The sequence below is a fragment of the Phacochoerus africanus genome, chromosome 9 (genome assembly GCF_016906955.1).
Source record: "Phacochoerus africanus isolate WHEZ1 chromosome 9, ROS_Pafr_v1, whole genome shotgun sequence".
NCBI classification, from domain to species: domain Eukaryota; kingdom Metazoa; phylum Chordata; class Mammalia; order Artiodactyla; family Suidae; genus Phacochoerus; species Phacochoerus africanus.
This window is the reverse complement of record NC_062552.1, coordinates 73337902-73361162: the sequence shown is the minus strand read 5'-3', so window position 1 is coordinate 73361162 and position 23261 is coordinate 73337902.

Sequence of the window (23261 nt, the reverse complement as noted above, 5' to 3'; positions counted from 1 at the left end):
ATGTTCATCATGAAGACTAACCTCCTCTGTAGGGATAGTTCTGGGAGGAATTTGCAATATTACAGTACTTTACTTTTCATGCAGTATGTTGTGACCCAATAGCAGATATTTCAATGGATTTTTGCTCAATATTTTAAAATACAATAGAGTAAAATATTGCAGAGTTCAGTATCATAGGAAGTATCGATGTGGCACACATTTCTAAGGTAAATGTGTGAAAATTTTGTCTTAGTTGTGTGCGTGGGTGCGTGTGTGTGTGTGTGTGTGTGTGTGTGTGTGTACTGTGATGCAATGCCAAAATTATTTCTTACTTTGGCTACAGTAAAATAAAAATGTTTGAAAACCAATGATCCAGTGACATCTTATTCACATATTTAGTTGAGCCAGAAAGTTGTCTTTAATATTAGAATATAAAAATATATCATTTTTCCTGTTTTAGCACTGCAAATATATTGTCTTTATAAATTATCAGGAATACATATTGGAAAAGAAAGGAGTAAAACTTTGAGAATGAAATAACTTGTACATACAAATAAGAATTTTTTGAAAAATACCAGAAATTATTTTCACGGTTGCATGATATAAGGTCAACATACAGAGGTATATTGTAGTTTTATATCATAGGAAAAAACAGTTGAGAATCAAAATTTTTAAAAATACTATTTAAGGAGTGCCTACTGTGGCTCAGTGGGTTAAGGATCTCGTGTTGCTACGGGCTGTGGCATAGGCCACAGCTGCAGCTCTGATTTGACTCCTGGCCTGGGATCATCTGTATGCTGCAGGTGCAGCTGTAAAAAGAAAAATACCATTTAAAATAATATCTAAAAGCATGAAATAAGTAGGAAGTAAATCTCAAATATATGTCAATATATGTCGTGTTTTATTCGAGATGTAATTGACATTAACATTGTATTAGTTTAAGGTAAATGACATAATATTTGATACACGTGTTGCAAAGTGAATACCAACTTCTAATTTCATCATCTATAATTTATGTTTTTATATTGACTAATTTTTTTCTTATTTATTTTTCCTTTATATACATAGTAATTTTTGATTGAATTCCGAACATTGTGATTTTTCTTGTTAAATATTAGATTTTGTTGTATTCTTCTAAAGACCGTTGGACATTATTCTAGCAGTCAGTTAAATTGTGGACTACTTTGATAATTGTGAGGTTTGTTAAGCTTTTTTAGGGTAAGTTTAATGGAACTATAATTATAAGGCAAATTTAGCTTCACTACTAAGTCATGGGCCTTCATGGCCCTCATTATTTCTGGTACTTTTTAAAAAAATTCTTATTCGTATGTACAAGTTATTTCATTCTCAAAGTTTTTATTCCTTTCTTTTCCAATATGTATTCCTTATAATTTATAAAGATAATATATTTGCAGTACTAAAACAGGAAAATGTGATATTTTTATATTCTAATATTAAAGACAAACTTCTGGCTCAACATGTGAATAAGATGTCACTGGATCATTGATTTTCAAATATTTTTATTCAGTTTATCCTGAATATTTCAAGTATTCAAGAAGGCTTCTCCATTGTAGTTAATAAGAATTCAAACTATATCTTGTTCTGTATAAGTTCTGGAAATTGTTTGAATTACATGCTATTATTTACAATTAATAAATCATATTAATAATTATTAATACTATCAGAATCATTAATTCTGATAGTTATTCTTTCCCAATCATGGTATTTAACCCTATACATATGCTAATAGCTGTTCAGTTAAGAATGATAGGAAACTTGATTTAGATATCTGGAATTTTTCTCTGTATAGTTTCTTCATTTTGGGTGGTGTATTCTTCAAATTATAGTTACAGTGATCTCCTTAAACTTCAGTCTCTCTCCTTAACTCAAGGAGCAATCTGGACTCTGTTTGGGTCCCACATCCTTGTACTAAAATCTAGAACTTGCCTCCAAATGGAAACCCTGGTCTTTTATGGGGCTACCATGCTTAGTTATTCTTTTGGGAAGGGTTATTATCCTACATTGCCTGAAAATTGTTCATATATTTTGTTGAGAATTGTATGTGTTAACAGTGGGAGAATAATTCTGGACACTTCTACATATCATGGTCAAAGTAGAACTCTGGATACGTTTTTTCCGATAACAGTTTTTAATTATTTTATCCCTTTATTGAAAAGATTATTTCCTCATTGCACTGTAGTGTAATCTTTATCATAAATCAGGTGACTATGTATGTGTTAGTCTGTTTTCAGAATGACTCTTCTGTTTTAGTTTGTCCATTTTTACACCAGCATCATAAGTTCTAACTTATTCTAGCTTTCTAAGAGTTCTTGATATATAGTAGTCTAAGTTCTCAATAGCAAATCCTTCAGGAATGCTGTGTATATACTTGGCCATTTGTATTTCCTATGAGTTTTAAAATCAGTTTATTTCTTTTATAAAAATAACTAATGAAATATCACTAAATATTCATTTAATATATAAATTGGTTTGAATAGATTTTTATTTTAATATTAGTATTCCAATTCAGGAACATAGCACATCACTCCATCTATAAAGTTATCCTTTAATTTCTATCAGTAATATTTTACATTTTCTAGTGTTGAGGTCTGTTAATCGTGTATTAAATTTATTTCTGGTAGTTAACATTTTTTAGGATATTATTTTAAAATTTCACTGTGTTTACTGCCAAAATATGGTAATTAATTTTTTCATAATTAATTGTATTTTGCAATATTATAATATTTTAAAATTTTTATTTTATTTTTTATTACTGAATGAATTTATTACATTTATAGTTGTGCAGTGATCATCACAATCCAATTTTATAGGATTTCCATCCCACAACCCCAGTGCATTCCCCCACCCCCTGAACTGTCACCTTTGGAAATCATAAGTTTTTCAAAGTCTGTGAGTCAGTGTCTGTTCTGCAAAGAAGTTCAGTCTGTTCTTTTGTCAGATTCTACATGTCAGTGAAAGCATTTGATGTTGCTGTCTCATTGTATGACTGACTTCACTTAGCATGATAATTTCTAGGTCCATCCATGTTGCTAAAAATGCCAGTATTTCATTCCTTTTAATGGCTGAGTAATATTCCATTGTGTATGTGTACCACTCCTCTGTCGATGGACATTGAGGTTGTTTCCATGTCTTGGCTATTGAAAATAGTGCTGCACTGAACACTGGAGTACATGTGTCTTTGTGAGTCGTGGTTTTCTCTGGGTAGATGCCCAGGAGTGGGATTGCTGGATCAAATGGTAGTTCTATGTTTAGTTTTCTGAGGAATATCCATACTGTTTTCCACAGTGGTTGCACCAATTTACAATCCCACCAACAGTGTACTAGGGTTCCTTTTTCTCCACACCTTCTCTAGCACTTATTGTTTGTAGACTTTTTGATGATGGCCATTCTAGCTGGTGTTAAGGTGGTACCCCATAGTGGTTTTGACTTGCATTTCTCTAATAATGAGTGATGTTGAACAACTTTTCATGTGTTTTTTGGCCAATTTTATGTCTTTGGAGAATTGTCTGTTTAGATCTTCTGCCCATTTTTTGATGGGGTTGTTTGTTTTTTTGGTATTGAGCTGCAGAAGGTGTTTATAAATTTTGGAGATTAATCCCTCATCAGTAGCTTTATTTGCAAAGATTATCTCCCATTCTGTGGGTTTTCTTTTCGTTTTGTTTAGGGTTTCCTTTGCTGTGCAGAAACTTTTAAGTTTGATTAGATCCCATTTGTTTATTTTTGTTTTTGCTGTCATTACTCTAGGAGGTGGAACTGAGATGATGTTTCTGTCGTTTATATCAAAGAGTGTTTGGCCTATGTTTTCCTCTAAGAGTTTTATAGTGTCTGGTCTTATATCTAGGTCTTTAAACCATTTGGAGTTTATTTTTGTGTATGGTGTTAGGGGGTGTTCTACTTTCATTCTTTGACATGTGGCTGTCCAGTTTTCCCAGCACCACGTATTGAACAGGCTCTCTTTTCTCCCTTGTATATTCTTGCCTCCTTTTTCATAGATGAGTTGACTGTAGGTGAGTGGGTTAAATTCTGGGCTTTCTATGCTGTTCCACTGATCTATATGTCTGTCTTTGTGCCAGTACCATACACTTTTGGTGATCGTTGCTTTGTAGTATAGTCTGAAGTCGGGGAATCTGATTCCTAGAGTTCCATTTTTCCTTTCAAGATATCTTTGGCTATTCTGGGTCTTTTGTGCTTCCAAACAAACTTTAAAATATTTTGTTTGAGTTCTGTGAAAAATGTTGTTGGTCATTTGATAGGAATTGCATTGAATGTGTAGATTGCCTTGGGTAGTATAATCATTTTGATAATATTGACTCTTCAAATCCAAGAACATGGTATGCCTTTCCATCTATTTGTGTCATCTTTGATTTCTTTCATCACTGTGTTACAGTTAAAGACCTCAGAGTGTAGGTTTTTTGTCTCTTTAGGTAGGTTTACTCCTAGGTATTTTATTCTTTTGGATGCGATGGTAAATGGGATTGCTTCCCTAATTTCTTTTTCTGATCTTTCATTGTTAGTATGTAGAAATGCCATTGATTTCTGTGCATTAATTTTGTATCCTGTGACTTTGCCAAATTCGTGGATCAGCTCCAGCAGTTTTCTGGTAGAGTCTTTAAGATTCTCTAGGTATAATATCATGTCATTTGCAAAGAGTGATAGTTTTACTTCTTCCTTTCCAGTTTGGATTCCTTTTATCTCTTTTACTTCTCTGATTGCTGTGGCTAGGACTTCCAAAGCTATGTTGAAGAGTAGTGACAAGAATGGACATCCTTGTCTTGTTCCTGATCTCAGTGGGAATTCTTTCAGCTTTTCACCATTGAAAATGATGTTAGCTGTAGGTTTGTCATATATGGGCTTTATTATGTTGAGTAGGTTCCCTCTATGCCCACTTTCTGAAGGGTTTTTATCAGAAATGGGTGTTGGATTTTGTCAAAGGCTTTTTCTGTGTCGAGAGGATCAAATGGTTTTTATTCTTCAGTTTGTTAATGTGGTGTATCACACTGATAGATTTGTGGATATTGAAGAACCCTTGCATCCCTGGGATAAATCCCCCTTTGATCATGATGTACAATCCTTTTAATGTATTGTTGGATGCAATTTGCTAGTATTTTGTTCAGGATTTTTGAATTGATTTTTATCAGTGAAATTGGCCTGTAGTTTTATTTTTTTGTGGGATCTTTGCCTGGTTTTGGTATCAGGGTGATGGTGGCCTCATAGAATGAGTTTGGAGAATCCCTTCATCTGCAACTTTTTGGAATAGTTTCAGAAGGGTAGGTGTTAGCTCTTCTCTAAATGTTTGATAGAATTTGTGTGTGAAGCCATCTGGTCCTGGACTTTTGTTTGTTGGAAGTTTTTTAATCACAGTTTCAATTTTGGTTCTTGTGATTGTTCTGTTCATCTTTTCTATTCCATCTTGGTTTAGTCTTGGAAGATTGTACCTTTCTAAGAATTTGTCCATTTCTTCTAGGTTTTCCATTTTATTGGTGTATAGTTGCCGCTCTGCAGGCATCAGTCCCTACCATCAGGAAGCCTACAGCAAGCCCCTGTACCAACTTTAGTATGCTATTGAAAAAAAGAAACACATAGATTAATGGGGCCAAATAGAGAGCCCAGAAATAAACCCATACATTATAATCAATTAGTTTAAGACAAATGAGCCAAGAATATACAATAGGAAAGGATAGTCTCTTCAATAAATTGTGTAGGGAAAACTTGAAAGCCACATGCAAAAGAATGAAACTAGACTACTATCTCACAATATACACAAAAATCAATTGAAAATGGATTAGGGACTTGAACATAAGCCCTGAAACCTTAAAACCCCTGGAAGCAATCATAAGTGGCAAGCTCCTTGACATCAGTCTTGACTGTATATATATTTGGTTTGACACCAAAGTCAATGGCAACATAAGCAAAAATAAACAAGTGGGATTGCATCAAATTTAAAAGCTTATGCATTACAGAGTAAACCATCAATAAAATGAAAAGAAAGACAGCCTATGACATGGGAGAAAATATTTGCAGACTATATATCTGATCAGAGGTTAATATTCAGATAAATAAAACTTCTGCAACTCCATAACAAAAACACATTTCAATTAAAAAGTGAACAAAAATAAATAAATAAAAAGTGAACAGAGGAAATGAATAGACATTTATCCAAAGACTTACAAATGGCCAGTTTTTACATGAAAAGATGCTAAACATCACCAATTATCATGAAAATGAAGTATACTGCTTGGGCCATTTGTTTAAATACAATGTGCCACTGCTACAGTCATTCCTTGATCATAACAAAACACATCTCTGCTGCAGGAAAAATGCACTCATCCTCTCCCAAGACCCTGCAGATACTCAACTCATTAGAGCCTGAGGCTCAGGCTTGTGGTCATTATCTAAATAAAATGTTGGTGGAGATAATATGTGAATCCTCCATTACAGCTTTTCAATTAGCTTCTGTCTGAAGTTGTGGGAACTAAAGGGATAAGTTAGATCTTAATCATACCCAAATACAGTGGTGAGGCAAACAGATAATAGAGAAGTAAGATTAACCATTTTTTACTTCTCATTGAAAAATTGGATAATTCTTGGCTCTAACCTCCAGAATTGCCTTTTTGCCCTCCAAGTCTTCCTCCCTGTTTCAACAGAAATGATGCAGCTAATGAAAAAATAAAAATCATTATTAAAAAAAAAGTTGGCAGCTGAGTAGTTTCCTCAGCCTGCTGTCTGATCATAAAAGTTGAGGAACCAATGTCTTCCTTTTGTAAAATCTGTCCAATTCACACAAGAGTATTATTTTTCCCCTCATAGAATTATCTGTGAAATGCTATGATTTTCCTATGAATGTTCCTGGGATTCAGTTAATTGGACAAAATCTCTATTGACAAATCTCATTGAGATAAACCCTTCCTTTAAGTTTGCTGTGGGAAACCCTCTTTAAGATTCTTATAAGCATCCCCTCCTTTTAAAGATTTGTAAATAACTTTATTTGGAGCTTACTTTTCATTAATACATTATTGATTTTTCCTTCCATAGGGGAGCATGTGAAAGAATGCATTTCATACAAGTTTCAGGTTCTATATCATGCAAGATATTAACCACAATTTCTTACTTTATTTTAGAACCTGAAACTTGTATATACTGCAGAAACCTATTTTTCTAGAACTGCATATTTTAATTTACTAAAATGATACATTCTGAAAAAACTTTTATTATGAATATTATCAAATAGTCTATAATTCATAAAGTCAGAGCAAATAGTATAACAAACCTGCCTGTACCCATCACCCAACTTCAACATTGAACAATGCTAATGTTAGCAATGACAAAAATTTGAAAGTGTCATGCAGGTGAAAAAACTCCAATAAAACTGAGTTGATATATTCAGCTCTAAAAAAAATCCAAATAATACATAAATGTGTGAATTTCAAACATACTATCCATATTTCCAGTCTTTTTATTTTTTATTTTTTTTTTATATTTTTGCTTTTTTTAGGGCCACAGCTGTGGCATATGAAGGTTCCCAGATGAGCGTTCTAATCAGAGCTACAGATGCTGGCCTACACCACAGCCATAGCAATGCAGGATCTGAGCTGCATCTGTGACCTACACCACAGCTCATGGCAAGGCTGGATCCTTAACCCACTGAGTGAGGGCAGGGATTGAACCCACAACCTCATGGTTCCTCGGCAGATTTGCTTCTTCTGTGCCATGATGGGAACTCCATTCCAGTCTTTCTAAAATAATTCCTTTAGTGAGGATGCTGGATCAGTCAGATTTTATAAAGTCACACAGTATCATAATTAAATGAATTATTGATAAAAAAAATCTGGTTAAATCCTCACTGGAGATAATTCTAAAATATCACTTAAAAAATCTGATCCTTTCAGAGTAAAGCCATTTAGCTACCTCTTTTTTTTTTTTGAGATCATCCTAATTCACTTTTTTCCTTGATAGATACTGATTACAAATTCTAAATGTTTCTGCTCTTGTTTTTATGGCCACAGAGGGAAATAAAAACAGGCATAAATAGCAAAATAAATAACACTGTATTATGGAATGCTTATATTCTAATGGTGTTTTGGGTGAGAGATTACAAACTTGAGGTAAAGAAAGTTCATTATTTTCTGATTAGGTTCAACCCTCTCCCCTTTTAGAGGAGGAAATTTGTGAGGCATGCCTTTAAGATCTTTAGAGGGCCATCTGTATGACTGAGTAGTTCTCTGAGACATTGCCTTATGTCTTTCTGTGGATCACTGCCAAGAACCTTATTGCCTCTCTGGATTGATTTTTTCCTTTGAAGTCCCTTCTTAATTTGAGAAACTTGAGGCTAAAAATGTGAAGTAGTTTTGTTTTCAAGCCCAATAAGTCTTGGCTCCTTTATATTCACTTAACGAGGTTCTTTCTCTCACCTTCTAACATAGCAATTAGCTGGAAGGTGACTATCTCCAATATTCTGCTTTCCCTAGATCATTCAGCTCATTGGTACATTTCCCACTATCCATATTACTTCAGGAAAGAGTTTTGGTAAACTTTTCTCCACTATATAAAATGCCCCCTTTTCTCCAGTTTTCAATATTCTTCACTTTGCTTTAAGCCTTCACCTGCAGACTCATTCATTGGGTTTCTGCTAGCACTTACTTCACAGACATTCCAACTCACCTCCCACTTCTGAAGCCATTTGTTCTGGGTTTTGTTTTAGTGACATTCTTCTTATATAGCAGAATCTGATCCAGTTATCTATTTCTGCTTAAGAAATAACCCGATAGTTTAATACATCTAAGCATGACAGCAGTTATTTTATTCATTAATCTCCAATTTGGACAGGGCTCAGCAAGGTTGGTTTGGGACAACTTATTTCTGTTTCATTCTTTTTTTTTTATTTTTTTAAAATTAAATTGATTTTTATATAACACGTAGTTGATTTACAGTGTTGAGTTAATTTCTGGTGTACAGCATATTGATTCTGATATATATATATATATGTGTGTATATATGTATGTATGTATAACATTCATATATATATACACATTCTTTTGTTATATTCCATTACGGTCTATTCCAAGAGACTGGATATAGCTCCTTGTGCTATACAGTAGGCTGTCATTGCTTATCTATTCTAAATGTAATTCTTGAGAGCTGGGCAGTGCAAAGGCTGGAGTCAAGAGAAGCCTTGTTCATTTGCATGTCTGGGGGTTGATGATAGTTTTTGGCTGGGACTTTAGCTAAAATTAAACATCTACATGTGTCTTAGGCTATTTTATAATATGATGACTGTGTCTCAATGATAAGCATCTCAAGGTGGTGAGAAAGAAACAGGCAAAAGTTGTATAACCAGTTAGGACTAGATCCTGAAAGTCACACATCATTACTTCTGTCATTCTCTAAATATTGAGAAAGTCACAAAGTTCAGAAAAGTGTTAATCAGCTCCATCTATTGATGAGAACATGGCACATTTCTGGAAGAGCATGTGGTCTTAGAAATATTGCTATAGCCATTTTTGAGAAATATAATTTGCTACATTCACATGTGTCTATAGCTGATCACATCCCTTATGTATAAATGTAACCACTATGATTTTGTTTTTGTTTTCACTTTTGCACTCTTTACTTGTTTCTTTAGTTTACCACATGTGTGCTTTCTCTGAAATGTATTATTTACTTGTTCAAGGTTTTAAATTTTATATATGTTAAATTATGCTTAATGTATTCTAACATTTGCTTTAGTAATTCAATATTTTTCCTTTTGAGAACATTCCAAGTTGATGGTGTAGCTGTAATTTATCCATTTGTACAGCTCTAAGGTGTTTATTTATGCCAGTAACACAATTTGCCTACTGTATTATTGATGAACATTTAGGTAATTTCTAATTTTTTGCTCTTATGAATAATACTCATATCATATTCTTGTATATATCTCCTAGGTACATAGGCAAGCATTTTTCTAGGTTATATATCTATGAGCGAAATTGTTAGGTCATACATATATATGCACTCAAATTTATTAGCTAGTCACAAATTGTTTTCCTTTGGGTGGTGTCAATTTATGTAACAATCAAGAGTGTAAGAATCTTTTTTTAGATTTATTCTTGCTAATCTGGAAGATGTGAGTGGTATATCACGGTAGTTATATTCTCTGCTTAATGAGGATTTTGAGAATTTGCCTAATATGTATATTTTTTTCTCACAGTTTGTGTATGCATGTCTTTTACATGTGTTTCTTACGTACTGTTGATCTTTTTTTTTTTCCTTTTTAGGGCCACACCTGCACATATGAAAATTCCCAGGATAAGGGTCATATTGGAGTTGCAGCTGCCAGCGTACACCACAGCCACAGCAACACCAGATCCAACCCACATCTGTGACCTACACCACAGCTTGCAGCAATGTCAGATCCTTAAACCACAGAGCAAGGCCAGGGATCAAACCTGCATCCTTGTGGGTACTAGTCAGGATATTAACCCGCTGAGCCACCAGTGGGAACTCTTGTATTGTTGATCTTTTTGTAAATGATAGATTGGGATTTTTAAATGTATATTATATATACAATTTTTGTCAGTGTAATTATGACAAATATCTTGTTATTGAGCTATCTTTTCATTTTCTTTACTATGTTCTTGATATAATGACATAATTCCAGTTCAGTTTTGTGATTAATCACTCTTTTTTATAGCTTGTGCTTGGGTTGCCTTTAAAAAAATTCTCTATACTAACTTTTTAAGGATATTATCACACTGTAACTTTTTAAAGTTTTAAAATATTGCTCTTTACATTTACCAATTTATCTGATGGGAATTGATATTTTAAAAAATATGTTAGGAGTGAATGGTAGCTAATTTTATGTGTCAGCTTGATTAAGCTAAGGTTTGCCCAGGTAGCTGGTAACATTGTTTGTGGATGTATCCATGAGAGTTTCTGGAATATTAGGATTTGATTCAGGCAGGCACCATCCAATCTGTTGAGGGTCCAAATGGAACAAAAAAATGAAAGAAGGAAAAATTTCATCTCTCTTTTTGAACTGGAACATTCATCTTTTCCTGCCACTGTACATTGGTGCTATTAGCTCTAGGGCCTTTGGACTCCAGGATTTATAACAGCAGCCCCCTGGTTCTCAGGCCTTTGGATTTGGACTGAATTATACCACCAACTTCACTGGTTCTCCACCTTGCCAAAGGTGACTGTGTAAATCAAGTCCTATAATAGATCCCAACTCACCACCCACTTCCCTTCCTCCCTCTACACACACACACACACACACACACACACACACACACACACGGGTCTTTTCTCAGAAGAATCCTGACTAATACCAAAAGTATATTCAGTTTTTCTCCCACATGTTTTTGAAAAGAATACACACACACACACATACACACACAAACACACACACACACACACACACACAGGTCTTTTCTCAGAAGAATCCTTGCTAATACCAAAAGTATATTCAGTTTTTCTCCCACATGTTCTTGAAAAGAATCCATGGGACAGCACTGGGTACAGTGTTTTCTATACATCTATTAGCTTAAATTTGTTAATTTTTATCATTATAGTCATCTATAAAATTACAAATTACTTTACCAATTGAAAATATGTTAAAGTGTCTCTCACTCAACTTAAAATTTCTCATTTTATGCTTTTAGTTTGGATACTTTTTGCTTTATGTTTTGAAGCCTGGTAATTAGACAAAATAAGTTTGTTATAACTTTCAAATGAATTTAATCTTTCATCTAAATTGTGCATGCTATGGAAAGAATTTCTTCCTCTCTATAACATTATTTTTAGTGATTTTTATTTTTTCTATTATAGCTGGTTTACAGTGTTCTGTCAATTTTCTACTGTACAGCAAGGTGACCCAGTTACACATACACATATACATTATATTTTTTTCACATTATCATGATACATTATAAGTGATTAGATATAGTTCCCAGTGCTATGCAGCAGGATCTCATTGCCTATCCATTCCAAAGGCAATAGTTTGCATCTACTAAACCCAAATTCTTAGTCTATCCCACTCTCTCCACCTCACCCTTGGCAACCATAAGTCTGTTCTCCATGTCCATGATTTTCTTTTCTGTGGGAAGATTCATTTGTGCTGTATATTACATTCCAGATATAAGTGATATCATATGATATTTGTCTTTCTCTTTTTGACTGACTTCACTTAGTATGAGAGTCTCTAGTTCCATCCCTGTTTCTGCCAGTGACATTATTTTGTTCTTTTTTCATGGCTGAGTAGTATTCCATTGTGTATGTATACCACATCTTTTTAATCCATTCTATGTGTCGATGGGCATTTGGGTTATTTCTATGTCTTGGCTATTGTGAATAGGCTGCAATGAACATGCAGGTGCATGTGTCTTTTTTAGGGAAAGTTTTGTCCAGATATATGCCCAAGAGTGGGATTGTATGGTAGTTCTATACATAGATTTCTTAAGTCTCTCCATACTGTTTCCAATAGTGGTTGTACCAATTTATATTCCCACCAACAATGTAGGAGGGCTCCCTTTTCTCCACATCCTCTCCATCATTTGTTATTTGTGGATTTATTAATGATGAACCTTCTGACTGGTGTGAGATGGTACCTCATGGTAGTTTTGATTTGCATTTCTCTAATAATCAGTGATGTTGTGCATTTTTTCATGTGCCTGTTGGCCATCTGTATATCTTCTTTGGAGGAATGTCCATTCAGGTCTTTTGCCCATTTTTCCTTTGGGTTGTTGGATTTTTTGCTGTTGAGTTGTATAAATTGTTTGTGTATTTTAGAGATTAAGCCTTTGTCAATTGCATCATTTGAAACTATTTTCTCCCATTCTTTAAGTTGTCTTTTTGGCTTTTTTTCATGGTTTCCTTTGCTGTGCAAAAGCTTATCAGTTTGATTAGGTTCCATTGATTTATTTTTGCTTTTGTTTCTGTTGCCTTGGGAGACTGACCTACAAAAACGTTTGTAAGGTTGATGTCAGAGAATGTTTTGCCTATGTTCTTTTCTAAGAATTTGATGGTGTCTTGTCTTATGTTTAAGTCTTTAAGCCATTTTGAGTTTATTTTTGTGCATGGTGTGAGGGTGTGTTCTAGTTTCACTAATTTACATGTGGCTGTCCAGTTTTCCCAGCACCATTTGCTGAAAAGACTGTCTTTATCCCATTTTATATTCTTGCCTCCTTTGTCCAAGATTAATTGACCAAAGGTGTCTGGGTTTATTTCTTGGTTCTTCATTCTGTTCCATTTTTCTATGTGTATGTTTTGGTACCAGTACCATACTGTCTTGATATCTGTAGCTTTGTAATATTGTCTGAAGTCTGGGAGAGTTATGTCTCCTTCTTGGTTTTTGTTCCTCAGAATTGCTCTGGCAATTCTGGGTTTTTTGTGGTTCATATAAATTTTCCGATTGTTTGTTCTAGTTCTGTGAAAATTGTCATGGACAATTTGATAGGAATTGCATTGAATCTGTAGATTGCTTTGGGTAGTACGGCCACTTTTACAATATTAAGTTTTCCAACCCAGTGACATGGAATATCTTTCCATTTCTTTGAATTCTCTTTAATCTCCTTGATTCATGTTTTATAGTTCTCAGACTATAAGTCTTTCACCTCCTTGGTCAGGTTTATCCCCAGGTATTTGATTCTTTTGGGTGCAATTTTAAAAGATATTGTATTTTCATATTCTTTTTCTAATATTTCATTATTATACAGAAATGTGACTGATTTCTGAATGTTAATCTTATATCCTGCTACTTTGCTGAATTCATTGATCAGTTCAAGTAATTTTGCATTGAGTTATTAGGGATTTCTATATATAGTATCATGTCATCTGCATACCACTTCTCTTCCAGTTTGGATGCCTTTTATTTCTTTTGTTTGTCTGATGCCTTTGTCCAGGACTTCCAGTACTATGCTGAAAGAAGTAGTGAGAGTGGGCATCTTTGTCTCGTTCCAGATTTTAGTGAGAAGGCTTTCAGCTTTTTTCTTTTGAGTATTATATTGTCTGTGGGTTTTTCATAAATGGCTTTTTTTATATTAAGATATGTTCCCTCTATGTTCCCAGTTTGGTAAGAGTTTTTATCATGAATGGATGTTGGACTTTGTCAAATGCTTTTTCTGCATCTATTGAGATGATCATGTGGTGTTTGACTTTTATTTTGTTAATGAGGTGTATGATCTTGATTGATTTGCATATGTTGAACCATCCTTGTGAACCTGGGATGAATCCCACTTGGTTGTGTATGATCTTTTTTATATATTGTTGGGTTCAGTTGGTTAAAATTTTGTTGAGTATTTTTGCATCTATATTCTTCAAAAATATTGGACTATAGTTTTCTTTTTTGGTAATGTCTTTTGTTTTGGTATTAGGGTGATGGTGGCTCCATGGAATGTATTTGGGAGTTTTCCTTCTTCTTCAACCTTTTGAAAAAGTTTAAGGAGGATGGGTATAAGTTCTTTATTGTATGTTTGGTAGAATTTGCCTGTGAAGCCATCTGGTCCTGGACTTTTATTTGTAGGGAGTGTTTTTATTTCATATTCAATTTCATTTCTAGTGATCGGTCTGTTCAGTTGATCTATTTCTTCTTGATTCAATTTTGGGAGGCTGTAGATCTCTAGTAAGTTGTCCATTTCTTCCAGGTTATCAAATTTGTTGACATATAATTGTTCATAGTATTCTCTCTCTCTCTTTTTTTTTGTATTTCTGCAGTATCCATTGAGATTTTTCCTTTTTCATTTCTTATTTTGTTTATGTGAGTTTTTTCTCTCCTCTTCTTGGTGAGTCTGGCCAGAGGTTTGTCAATTTTGTTTACCTTTTCAAAGAACCAGCTCTTGGTTTTATTGTTTTTTTTTTTTAATCTCTATTTTATTGATTTTCTCTCTGATCTTTATGATTTCCTTCCTTCTGCTGACTTTAGGTTTCATTTGTTCTTTTTCTAATTCATTTAGGTGGTGGGTTAAGTTGTTGATTTGAGATTTTTCTTTTTTGAGGAAGGCCTGTATTGCTATGAATTTCCCTCTGAGCGCTGCTTTTCAGCATCCCATAGATTTTGAATGGTTGTGTCATTATCATTTGTCTCAAGGTAATTTTTTAATTTCCTTCTTGATTTCCTTTCCAACCCATTGGTTTTTTTAGTAGCATGTTGTTTAGTCTCCATGTAGTTACTTTTTTCTCATTTATTTTCCCGTGGTTTATTTCTAGTTTCATGCCATTGTGGTCAGAGAAGATACTTGAAATAATTTCTATACTCTTAAATTTGTTGAGGTTAGCTTTGTGCCCCAGTATATGATCAATCCTTGAAATATTCCTTGTGCACTTGAGAATGTATATTCTGATTTTTTTGGATGTAATGTCCTGAAAATGTTGATTAAGTCTTACTTTTCTATTGTGTCCTTTAATATCTCTGTTGCCTTATTGATTTTCCATCTAGAGGATCTGTCCATTGATGTGAATGGGGTGTTAAAGTCTCCTACTATGATTGAATTCCCATTAATTTCTCCTTTTATGTCTGTTAGTATTTGTTGTAGGTAACTGGGTGCTCCTAATTAGGGGCATATATATGGAGGATTATAATATCCTCTTCTTGAATTGATCTTTTCATCATTTAATAGTGTCCTTCTTTGTGTTTCTTTATGGCCTTCATTCAAAGGAAATTTTGTCTGATATGAGTATTGCAACTCCTACTTTCCTGTCTTGTCCATTGGCATGAAATATCTTTTCCCATCCCCTCACTTTCAATCTATATGTGTCCTTTGCCCTAAGGTGAGTCTCTTGTAGATTGTAGGTTTTTGCTTTTTTATCCTATCAGCCACTCTGTGTCTTTTGATTGGAGTATTCAGTCCATTGACATGTAAGGTAATTATTGATAAATATGTATTTATTGCAATTTTAATCCTTGTTTTCTAGTTGATTCTACATTCTTCCTTTCTTTTTTTGGTTCAAAGATTTCCATATATTTTATGCTCGAGTACTTTTTTTTTAGTTTTTGTGAATGTGATGTTTTGGTTTTGATTTATGGTTCCCTGGTTTTTAAGTATGTTAACCCCTTCCTGTATCTGCTTGCTTTAGCCTGATAGTTATATAGTCTCAAACACACTATTAAAAATAAAAGAGTCTAGATATTCTTACTTTTCTTCCTCATATTCTATGATTTTGAAGTCCTTTTTTAACATCTTCATGTTTGTTCTTTTGCTGCTCCTGTGTTTATCATCACTTTTACAGCAAGGTTTTGTTTTTTGTTTCCGTTTTTTTTTTTTTTTTTTTTCACTTTTAGATATGTATGCTGGCTTATTTAAGTGATTGCTTTCCAATTGTGGTTTCCTCCATCCTATTTCTTCTTACTTCTTCTTCTTTTTTTTTTATTTAGAGAAGCTCTTTCAGTATTTTTGTTAGAATGGGTTTAGTATTGCTGTACTCTTTTAGCTTTTGTTTGTTGGAGAAATTCTTTATTTCCCCTTCTATTTTAAATGATATTCTTGCTTGATAGAGTATTATGGGCTGCAATTTTTTTCCTTTCAGAACTTTGAATATATCTTGCCACTCTCTTTTGGCCTGTAGTGTTTCTGTAGAGAAATCAGCTGACAGCCTTATGGGGGTCCCCTTATAATTAACACTTTGTTTTGCTCTTGCTGCCTTTTGAATCCTCTCTTTATCTTATCTATTGCCACTTTTATTATAATATGTCTTGTTGTGGGCCTATTTGGGTTCAGCTTGTTTGGGGCCCTCTGTGCTTCCTGTATCTGGATATCAGTTGCCTTAGATTTGGAAAGTTTTCAGACATAATTTCTTCAAATATATTTTCAATTCCCTTTTCTTATTCTTCTCATTCTGGAATTCTTATTATGCATAGATTGGCCCACTTTATATTATCCCATAGATCTATTATATTGCTTTCATGTTATTTTCATTTGGTTTTCTCTCTGCTGTCCTAATTGAGTGATTTCTATTATTCCATCGTCCAAGTCAGTAATTCGTTCCTCTGTATTATTCATTCTTGTCTTTAGTGCCTTTAGCTCAGTTTGCTTCTCTGAAAATGAATTTTTTAATTTTTCAATGTTCCTCTTTATATTTTCTAGTTCCTTTCTAAAATACTCTGCAAATCTGCTCTTAATTCCTAGATAGTCAGCCTTAACTTCTTCAGTATTTTCATTTTTTTCCCATTTTGAACTCAGTGTCTGTAATTCTGCAGAGGTCTGTTTCATTGTTTGCTGCTTCAGGTGATTTCTGCTATTCTTTTAACTGGGAATGGTTCCTGAGCTTCTTCATGTTGCTTATGTTTTTCTTTTTCTGTGAGTTTAGGGAAGCCAAACTCTTGTCTTGGGGGCTACTTCTATAAAAGAGCACCCCTTTGTATTTTGTGGGGGGTTGCTATTTATTTTTGGTGTGGGAGTTTACATATTTGCTATGTATTTCTTCAATGTGAGCAGGCTGTTATCTCCAGGGTGCTAAGTGTGTTTCCAGGGATAAGGAGGCAGTGGGTAGGGCTAGTAGTCAGTGCCTGGTTGCTGGGCTCTTAGCAGCAAGGACCTGCAGGAAGGCGACACAGGTTACTCCTAGTTGCAGGGCCCTAAGAAGTGGTAATGAGCCTTAGGTAGATTTATAAGGTGCCCAGAACATTTGGCAGTGGCAGTGGCAGGGTGTGTGAGTTCCCAGGGGAGTGAGAGCAACAACAAGTAGTGTTTGATCACAATGCCCTCCTCTGAGGTGATTGGTGTCACAATGCTGCCTATTCGGGGACCCCTAGTGGTAGCAGGCCATGCCCACCTTCGGAGTCAGTGATAACTGCACTGGTTTGCCCTTGCCACCTATAGACCAAGCAAGAAGCATCCAGTCCCACTTAGCCCACCCAGGAGGTGCTGCACAGGCTGTTCCTAATTGCAGGATCCTGGGAAGTGCAGTGATCAAGTGTGTGGGCAATGTCCAGAGCTTTTGGCATTGGCAGCAGCAAGGCAGGTATGCTCACAGGAGAGTGAGAGCAACAAGTGGTATTCTGTCACAAAGTCCTCCTCTGTGGTGCCCTTGAAGTGATTGGGGCTGCAAGTGGTGCCTGTTCATGGACCCCTGGAGGTGGCGGCTGTGCCCACCTCTGGAGTCAGAGATAACTGTGGTGGTTTGCCCCCACCCCTGCAGACCACACAAGAAGCAGCCTGTCCCACTTAGCACATGCAGGATGTGCTGCACCAGCTGCTCCTGGTTGTTGGGTCTTGGGAAGGGACAGTGATCAAGCATCTGGGTGTTACCCAGAGCATTTGGCAGTGGCAGCAGAAGAGAGGGTGTGATCCCAGGGGAGTTTGAGCCCAACAAGGGGTAGTGCTCAGTTGCACTTCCCCCTTTTTTTTTTGCCATCCCCTAAGGTGCCTGGGACCGCAGGTGGACCCCAATCACAAGCCCCCAGAGGTGGCAGGCCACACCTCCCTCTGGCCTCTGAGACAACCACCTTGGTCCATCCCTGCTGCCTGTAGATCATGCAAGGGGCACTACATCAAACTTAGTCCCCCACTGCACTTAGCCCACACAAGAGGTGCCTGGCTACCTGTAGCCTGCACAAGAAGCACCCAGTCTCCCATATCCTGAGCAAGTGGGATCTTGCCACTCATAGACTTTACCAGAGGCACCCCACCTTCTGAGAGCCCAGGCATATTCAGGGATATTCCTCTGGAAGTCAACCCCTCCTGTTCTCATCCTCCCCAACAATGGCACCTTACTTCTCCTGCAGACCCAGACCTCCTCCTGGGTTCCCTCTGCTGTGTCATTCCACTCCCCAGCCTATATCACACTTCTCCTTAGCCCCTCAGGCTGTCCCCAGACAGCCAATCCTATTCCTCTCCCTGGAACTGACCTCCAAAGCCTGAGTCTCAGTGCCTGCCCCTGCCCGAGTGTCTCAGGCTATGGTGTCTTGGGCAGTGGTGCAGATGATCTGTGTGGCTCTCACTCTACTTTGCCCTCAGCAGTCCAGCTGCTGCACTTTTCTCAGTGACTTTGAAGTCTCTCCATCTTGGCTGATCTCCTCTTTGGTTAGGTGGCTTCCCAAGATGTGTGTTCCTTTTTTCTTTCACAGCTCCCTCTTGGAATGCTACTCCTGTCCTGATTCCTTCTCTCTCTCTCTCTTTTTCTTTTGCTCTACCCAGTTATGTCAAGAGTTTCTTGCCCTTTTTCGAGGTTTAAGTTCTTCTGCCAGCATTCAGTATATGTTCTGTGTGAATTGTTCTACATGTAGATGTGTTTTTTTGATGTGTTCATCGGAGAAGGTGAGTTCAATGTCTTAGTCCTCCATCATCTTGATCCTTCCCCCCATTAGAATTTCAAATACAGTTTACTCCCAAATTAAATAATCATGTCCTTCTTAAACTGCTCTTTATATTTTGTCTCTTTCCTTTATAGTGCCATTTTGTGCAAGACACTCATGCTTACAAAGTGACTTTTCCCCTCCCCCTTGTGTTATATTTGTATATGCAATTTAGTTGTCAAGTACAGTAGATTCTACCTCTGCGGCCAGCATGGTCATGATCAGTCCATACACACCACAACAATTGAAGGTTCTCATTACTCTCTTTGGTTTTTGTTGGTGGTGTTATTTTCATTTTTAAAAAAATTTATTGAAGTATCATTGTTTTACAATGTTGTATACATTTCTGCTATACAGCAAAGTGATTCAGTTATACATATAAACATATCCATTATTTTTCAGATTATTTTCCCATAAAGCTTATCTCAGAATATTAAGTATAGTTCCGTGTGCTATTTAGCAGGTCCCACTGACCATCCATTCCTTATATAATAGTATACGTATACAAATCCCAAACTCCCAATCCATCTCTGTCCCCTGCACCTTTTCCTCTGGTAACCGTAAGTTTGTTTTTGAAGTCTTGATGAGCCTAGCCAAAAGTATATCAGTTTTGTTTATCTTTTTAAAAAATTAGTTCTTTACTATTATCTTAATTGTCTCTATTTTATTTCCTCTCTGATCCTTATTATTTATTTAAATTTTATTGGAATATAGTTAACTTACAAAATTTTGTTAAATTTAGGTTACAGCAAAGTAGATCAGTTATACATACACATATATAGATTCCTTTTCAGATTCATTTCACATATAGGTTATTACATAGTATTGAGTAAATTTTCCCATGCCATGCAGTAGGTCCTTGTTAACTACCTATTTTAAATATAGTCATGTATATGTATCAATTCCAACCTACAGATTTATTCCCTTGCTCCACGTTTCACCTTTGGTAAATATAAGTTTGGTCTCAAAATATTTCAGTTTGCTTCTGTTTTATAAGTTCTTTTGTATCATTTTTTAAGATCCAAATATGAGTGATATCATATGATATTTGTCTTTCTCTGTCTGATTTATATCACGTAGTATGATAATCTCTAGGTCTGTCCATGTTGTTGCAAATGGCATTATTTCATTATTTTTTATGGCCAAGTAATATTCCAGTGTATATATGCACCACATCTTTATCCATTTCTCTGTCAATGGGCATTTGTGTTGTTTCCATGTCTTAGCTATTGTAAATAGTGCAGCAATGAACATTAGGGTGCATGTATCTTTTTGAATTGTGGTTTTCTCTGGATAGGTACCCAGAAGTGGGATTGCTGGATCATATGGTAGTTCCATCTTTAGTTTTTTTAAGGAACCCCCATAGTGTTCTCCATGGTAGTTGTTCCAAATGACATTCCCACCAACAATTTAGGAGGTTTCCTTTTTATCTGCAATATTGCCAGCATTTACTGTTTGTAGACTTTTTGATGATGACTATTCTGAGTGGTGTGAGGTGATACATCATTGTAATTTTAGTTTGAATTTTCAATAATTAGTGATGTTGAGCATCTTTTCATGTGTTTTTGGCCATCCGTATGTCTTCTTTGTAGAAATGTCTGTTTATATCTTCTGCCCATTTTTTGATTGGGTTTTTCTGTTTTTGATAATACTGCACTACATGAATTTTTTGTAAATTTTGGAGATTAACCCTTGCTGGTTACTTTGTTTGCAAAGATTTTCTCCCATTCCTTGAGTTGTCTTTTTGTTTTGTTTATAGTTTCCTTTGCTATACAAAAGCTTTTAAATGTAATTCGGTCCTATTTATCTATTTTTGCTTTTATTTTCATTACTCTAGAAGGAGGAACTGAAAAGATATTGCTGCTGTTATGGTAAAGTGTGTTCTGCCTATGTATTCCTCTCAGAATTTTGTAATATCTGGTTGCAAATTTAGCTCTTTAAGTATTTTGAGTGTATTTTTGTGTATGGCATTATGAAATGTTCTAATATCATTCTTTTACATGTGTCTATCCAGTTTTCCCAGCACCACTTATTGAAGAGATTGTCTTTTATCCATTGTATATTCTTGCCTCATGACACTCCAAGACCCACAGGTAGGTCTGGCCCAGACTTACATGGAGTCACTATTTTGCCCTGGGATACAGTGCATGTGAAACCTTGTGTGTACCCTCCAGTAGTGCAGTTCTGTTTCCTCCAGTTCTGTGGAGCTCCTACACTCAAGCCACACTGGCCTCCCAAGCCATATGTTCTTGGGGCTCTTCCTCCTTATTCCAGACCCCTGAGCTGGAGAACCTAACATGGTGTTTGGAACTCTCACTCCTATGTGAGAGTCTCTGTGATACAGTTATTTTTCAGTTTGTGGGTTGTCCACTCAGTGGGTCTGGGATTCAGTTATATGAAAGTGCTCCTCCTTCCATCTCATTGTGGCTTCTTTGTCTTTTGGTGTAGAATACCCTTTTTTGGTGGTTTTCAGTCTTTTTGTCAATGGTTGTTCACTTATTAGTTGTGATTTTGGTGTATTTGTGAGAGGAGATATGCTTAAGTCCTACTCTGCCATCATGAGCCACTATGTGACTCAGTCTGTTTTTGATCAAAATGATTTACTCAATTCCAGTATCAATTCCATTCTATGTTTTCATACATTATCTTGCAGATAAAATTTTCTTTCTTTCTTTTTTTTTGTCTTTTTGCCTTTTCTAGGGCTGCTTCCGTGGCATATGGAGGTTCCCAGGCTAGGGGTCTAATTGGAGCTGTAGCCACCGGCCTATGCCAGAGCCACAGCAATGCGGGATCTGAGCCGCATCTGCAACCTACACCACAGCTCAAAGCAATGCCGGATCCTTAACCCACTGAGCAAGGCCAGGGATCGAACCCAAAACCTCATGGCTCCTAGTCGGATTCGTTAACCACTGTGCCATAACGGGAACTCCACAGGTAAAATTTTCTAAACAAATATTCATGTATCATTAGTATTACTTTTAAAAATTGTTTAACATAGAGATTAAAAATATGGCTTTGGTCCCTGACGATCTTCTTGCACTGAATATCTTCTCTGCTTTGTATTATTTCCAGTTCCACTCTATTCATTTCCACCTTGTTTTAGCCTGCATCAAGAGGCTGAATTCTCATGAACTACATTCATGTCTTTCTTGTTCTTTAGCGTCTTGTGGATTATGGAATTTTCTCTGCCTTGTCCTTAGAGGCTTGGACTGGCTGTGTTCTACTATAGTTGCCATAAATGCAGTCTTCTCCATATATTGCTCTGCTTCCAGTTTTTGGTAACGGTTTCTTTTCCATAGCCCTTCAGATACTGGGGTAGAATTATCCTCTCCCCCAACCCTCTACTAACACTGGGTCATTGTGCTATCCCTAGTAGTTTTTCTAGTGATATCTTCATAGATAATCTCTTCTTTAACTCCCCTCCCCCCCAATTATACTCATTTCATTGTACCATCTTTTTCCTGACTGGAAAGTCCTTATGTTCTCACTTTGCCATTTGCTACTGGATAAACTTGGACAATTCATTTAGTCCTGTTGCATCTTATTTTGATTCTCAGAAAAGTGGATGAAATAATAGTATCTAGAAAAGTTGTTTTGGCATATATCTCAATAAATAATTTATTATAATTTATAAAATAAATTTACTCTTTTTTTTTTGGTCCTTTGGTCTTTTCTAGGGCTGCACTAGAGGCATATGAAGGTTCCCAGACTAGGGGTCTAATCAGAGCTGTAGCTGCCGGCCTACACCAGAGCCACAGCAGCGCAGGATCTGAGCCACGTCTGTGACCTACACCACAGCTCATGGCAATGCCAGATCCTTAACCCACTGAGTGAGGCCAGGGATCAAACCTGCAACCTCATGGTTCCTAGTCAGATTCGTTAACCACTGAGCCACACTGGGAACTCCAAAATAAATTTACTCTTTAACTTGGAATTAAAGACATGTTAGAGGTAGTAGAAAGTCACAAATAATCTTTTTTATATAACAGGAAGACAA